Source organism: Coloeus monedula (assembly GCF_965178545.1).
Source record: "Coloeus monedula genome assembly, chromosome: 8".
Taxonomy (NCBI): domain Eukaryota; kingdom Metazoa; phylum Chordata; class Aves; order Passeriformes; family Corvidae; genus Coloeus; species Coloeus monedula.
This window is the reverse complement of record NC_138788.1, coordinates 26792291-26798290: the sequence shown is the minus strand read 5'-3', so window position 1 is coordinate 26798290 and position 6000 is coordinate 26792291.

Here is a 6000-nt window from a genome sequence, read left to right as displayed (position 1 = left end):
GGCCCCAGGGCACTCGATGACAAAGATCCCTTTGCCTGAAATATGAGCAGAGCTCTACTCGTCCTATTTTGAACATCCCTCAAGTCAATTCCTCTTGTGCCAGAATTAATTCAGCTGCTTCTCTCATCAGCCTCTTTGATTTGGCAGCATCCTTCTGATACTTTAGCAATCTTGCTTTCATGTGAGGTTTGATCCAGCACTGTGAAGGGAATTAAAACTCTTCCTGTTGGCTTCTGAGGGTCTAATGAGGCTGTAACGGCAGTCAAAACCAGATGCACGTTGTACCCATTTGGACCAGGATTAGATTTAATATACAAACTTTGCCCTCATCTGAATGATCATCATCACTGATGACAGCAGAGTGATCTCTTACAGCTGAAGATTGCAAGATGTGTTATAAACTAAGCAGTGATTTAAAAGATGCTCATATCTGCCTCAGTACTTTCCTGTTAAAACTCATTTCAGTTGAAGCCAGTTTTGAGTCAATTTTTAAGATTTGTTCCTGGATAGAGAAGAAGGACAGGGGAATTAAGTAATTTCATAGTGGAAAATAATTTTTTGAGTGTGCCATTTCCCCTTGGTGTCTATCCTTTTCCTTGCAACTGACACGATGATGTAGGAGCTGAGAAGTTACTGGCGTAGAGGCACCTCCACCTCACTTCCCCATCAAGCACTGGCTCTGAGGATTTCTACATTAAGCTGTACTCTTCAGGGGTGATAGGTTTCATTTCAGAGCAACTTCAGTTGTGTATCAATTTCTAAAGCCAGTTCAGTGAAATTGATGCAATTCCTGTATTCAAAATTGGTCTGTGAAACTTGGAGGATTTAAAATTCAGGAGTCTGTTTTGTCTGTTGATGGTTTCTTTTTCCAATTCTCTTTTTTTCAATGGAGATTCTCTTCTTCCACCAGGACATGCTCATATTTTAGGGTCCTTATGAAACACCAACCATCTGCTGAGGGGAAGGACACAAGCACTGAGTTAAAATAGTTTAAAAGTCAGATGGCATCCAGATTTAAGAGGCAGTAAGCTGAAAAGTCTTTACCTTCAAGTACAGCTGTAGTATTTTTGTTTGCTTGCCTTAGACAGCCTGCTTCGGACCCTGGTAGGGTATTTGAGAAGGCCGCGAGGGAGGCAGGTTTCACAGAGAGCCTGTATGTTCCTGTTTCCATTTTACATTTGTCACTCTACAATTCTAATGCTCTGTAGGCTTAGATGTTGTGTTTTCTAATAATCTGTCAACTCTTAAATGGCAGAAACTGAGTCTTGTGGTTATTCTACTTCACAAATAGTTCCATCACACGTGGAAAGTAAATGCAGGTAGATGGAGACAGACTGGAAACAGAAATATGAGTCCACACTGTGCTCTGCACAGATGCTCGCTCTCCCTCATGCACAATGTACATATAATGGGTGGATGTTGTCCACCTCCTTTGTCTTCTCCCCTTGCAGGGAAGCTGCTGATCTGCTTCCAGAAGCTGGCAAGTGGTAGTGGAGAAGTGACCAGTCTTTAGTAGTCCTGTCTTTAGTAGTCCTGTTTCTTATTCTCTTTCCATAAGCTGTAGCTGTTGGATATGCTGGAGTTAAGATAGCCTTGACAGGTCTTTGACATGACCCAGGATATCAGTTAAAAACAAGTAAAACCCTGCTAATGCAGCACAGATACTGCCTGTCTGCAAGAATCAGACACATCATATTCTGCTCACACACCCCCAAGAATGAACTGAAATGAAGTAATCAAACAAGCCTGGCAAGAGGCTCGGAGGTGGTTTGTAACCAAGCTGCAGGGCTCCCAGCTGTTCCAGTTCTGCAGCTCTCTGGTCAAGTTACTGCCACAAATCATGGGTGCAGATTCCACTTTTTATCTTTTATGCCTCTCATGGTCATTTGCATGGCCATGCAAAGAAATACAGCAGGGAGGTTTTTCTGCTTTTGGCTTATTGGTCTGATTGTGTGGGACAACTTAGCATCTTCTTAGCAGGAAGATGCTGGGAAGGTCTGAAGACAGTGTTTAGAAACTCAAGTTGGAAAATGCCAAATACCTGAGCAGTGAAGTTGAGATCAAATCAGAGTTTGAACTGTGGGCTTTAAAACCTCATGTGCATGAGAAAAATATGGGAGGCTAAGTATGGTCTTATTCTGCCTGTGTAAACACGACGAGCTGGATTCCTCTTTCAGACACAACCCTGTTCTGTGTCTGGTCTGTCCCCCTGCAGCTAGGAAACCAGCAAAATCATCCAGCCAGGTGCCTCCATACTCAAATGAGTTCCTCTTCCTGTGTTCCAGGGATGTCTGCTGACTGGCTTGAGGCAGTTGTTTGCTATTCTCATTTGGTTTTAAGTACTGAGATTTGGCAAAGAGAAACAGATTTCACCCTGGTTACTGGTCCACCAGGAGGAAGATCTGTGCCCATGTAGGTTGCAGTAGTGGTGGGGTTTTCTAAACTAGAATGGACCCAGTTTGAGTCTTGAGAGTACAGCTAGATTTGGAGTTAGAAATGAGTTTATTTTTTTGTGTACTCAGAACAGATTTGGTGTGATATGGCTGAAAAGAGAAGCAACATTAGTCCAGCATTAATCCTTCTACAATGTAGTTTATATGTGAAGCAAGATCCACAAAAGAAATCAGTGAAGAAAGGAAAACTCCTGTATTCCCCCTCCCTGTTTATTCCTCTCCCTTCACTTGTATGTTTATTTTGACTGTAAATTTGCTTACAAATTATGATGGAAACTGAAATTTCCATGTCCTGCTTTAGTTGCCTGTGTGGTGGCTGCTCACAGATGAGAACTGGCAAATGCTTCAGTTTGTTCCTTCCCAGCATACTGTAACTCTGCTTTGCTTCCAAAACTTAGGTATGTGCAACATTTGTCCATAAGACCTCTGGGCCATTTTTGCTTTTTCTCAGTTGCATTTTCCCTATTGGTAATGGAAACATGAGCTGGGTAGAGGGGTGTCCATGAAACCACATCTGGTGCATGAGAAAGCCAGACACCCCACACCTGTGTGCAGCCCACGTCACCCCTCCTTGGGACTGCTCTGAGGCATCCTGCCCTGGCAGCAACCACCCTGCAAGGACCTTTCCTGTTTGGGGCTCCCTGGGTCTCATGTTTCTTCCAAGTCTCATCTCTGTTTCTCAGCTCAGTCTTCAAAATGCTGGAGTGAGAACAGCTCTGGAGTGGGTTTGAAAATAGCTCTTCCTCGGCCCTGCCCCGGCTGAGCTGCGGTACCTTGGAGACCATCGTGCTGAAAGGTGACCTCATTGCATGGCACCAGTGATGGACTTACCACTGGCTTGGGGCTGAGGGTCTGACTTCATCTCTGTGGGAATTTCCCAGGTCTCACAGTGCTTTTTAGAGCCTTTTGAATGCTGGGCAAGAAGCCCGTGCTGTGCTCACTGAATCCAGAGTCAGGCGTGATCTGAGCCAAGTGAAGGCACAGGTGATGTGTGTGGGGGAAGGGCTTAACATTCTCCATGCTTATTCCTGGAGCATTCTGCTCTTCCTGTTGCCATGCTGGCTCTTGTATAGGGCAAGAATTGAGGACACTGGGGCCCCTCATCCTGGTGAAACCCCAGCTGCTGGTGCCAGTGTCTTATGGGGTGGAAGAAGATACCTAAAATCAACCAAACTGCATCAGGAAGCTGAACAGCTTTGCTGCTTTGGTCTTGTGGATACCAAAATTGTTGTCTCTAGGCTGTTATCACTTCAAATCCAGATCTGGGCCAGCACCAATTTGTACTCATCAGCACATCTTTGACGTTAAAATGGTTATGCAAACAGTGAGTTGGTGCAGTGGCTGTACTCTGGTAATTTAGAACACAGATGTATGTTGACTTTGCTGCAGTTTGAATTGTTTTAATGCAAACTCCACCAGGTAAATGAAGCAGCTGAAATTGCTGCAAGCCTTGCGGGAGCTGGGTTGACTTTGCATGGAAGGGGACCAGGGAACATTCACATGCTGAGCTGTGCTGGTGAAAAGCTTCCAGCTCACAGGCAGTGATAGCATCTGAATACAGGGGAGAAGATGCATCTTTTCCAACTCAACCCTGATTCATAGGAGGACAAACATCCAACACTTTAATAGGAGTCTTTGAAGAAGCTGACATTTTCCAGGATAAAAGGGGATATCATGATGGTATCTGCATACAAATTGCACCACAGCGTTGTCTTTTGCATTCATAGAACTCTCTTAATAGCTGGTATTTACTGTAATTACTTATTAAAGTAATAAGTAACAACACCCTCTCTTATGTGTGCCGGGATATTTCTGGTTTCTTTTCTTCAATCTTCCCTTTGCCAATAGCTCTTGTATTTGTGTATGTTCTTATTGTGGTCTCATCAGATAACTGGTTTCAGACATTTGCCTTCCACTCCAGCTCATCTGGCAGTAGACAACAAAACATTAGCCTCTAAAAAAACAACTGAAAAATCGGTCACATGAGAATAACCTGAATTTGTTACCTCTGGGGTTTGTGCTGGCTAGAACTGGATATTTTCCACTGAAAACAAGACAGTCAATGATAGGTCATGCCCAGTGACGTTAGAGTGGATGTGATTTGTAATAAGAAGTCATCTCTCCTCGTTGCTAGTGTATGCAGTAAAGGGAGAGCAATGACTTCAGTTTACAATAAATTCTCTGCTCTGTGGTGGGTTAAGTAGAAGTTTCCCAGAGCTAGAATTAAACAATAATTAGTAGCTGATAAAATCCCCCTGGCACCCTGCACCTTCTTTCATAAGCCATGAATATTAAGAACTCCTTATCAAGCTCAGTTCCTCATTAATATTCTGCAGTCTTTAAAGGCCTGCTTCTTGTTTCTCTGAAGAAGGACTTACTTTAAAATATAACAATAGACCAAAAAAAGACTGGACTTGGGAAATTAAAACTTGAACATTCTTAGTGGCTGGAGCACCCAGTGATTGTGCAGTGAGTTGTTTGTCATTTGTACTTCAATTTTCATTCATTGTTAAGGACCTTTTGTTAAGGATTTTTAAGGTGAAGCATTTGAATAGCATCTTTGTTTTGACTCCTTTATGGTAATAAACATGGCAGATACATAAAGCAGGTGTCTTTGCCTTTAGTAATTAATTACTGTAGTAGTTTGGAATCTTGATTACAGTTTAGTTGTGTCTAGGAAAACACTATACTTACATGAAAGAGCTTGCTCCAAGACATGCAAGGTACTTTGATTTTATCTTCTTTTATCAAGACAGAATGTGCCAAGGGGCTGGGACTCTCTCGTGGGCAGGACCAGCTGCATGTTGGAGTGGTGGCTTGTGTGGCTCAGTTTTGGGGAGTTGTTGGATGCCACAGAAAGCCTTCCCCTGGCTCTGCAGGCGGCTGTGAGAGCAACGCTGGCTCTGCTGGGTGTTTGAGCGTGGGATGACTCTCCCTATTTATCCAGTATTTCCTGCTGCCTCCTTGTCCTGTTGCATTTGCATGGCCCTGGGCTCCCCCAGGACTGCTTTTCTCCTTCTCTCTTGGGATATTGTAGATCACTTTCACAGCAACCCATTTTAAGGTCTGAGAAAAAAAAGTGGTGAGGTAAGCTGATGTAATGTTCACTGCTCATGAAAAGGTTATGGGTCTGACCAAGGCAGCAGAAGCGAATAACTTCCCAAACTCAGATCTCTGAGGGAAAGAAATGTGATATCTAAGGCTTTTGAAACCTCTAGACCTTGCGTTTATAATCTGGCATTTTATAAATCTTCAACTGAACAGTTATATCCCATTATTTTAAATGGTGGCTTTTGAGAAGCAATTTAAGCAGGGCAAACAAGCAAAAAAGATCAATAGCTGTTTTAGGCTTTGCACCTGTCTCCCACCAAGCAGATTTTGAGCCCACTGGTTTCTCACTTCACATAGTACCAGGTTATGATTAAAGGCTTTTCTTGCTTCTGCTGTAATCTTTCCATGAAATAGAAGTCAGTGTATCTGCATGCTGCCCCATCCATCACTTGCTGAGCTTGAGGAGACCTTAGGCTCAAAAAGATTTAATTGCTGT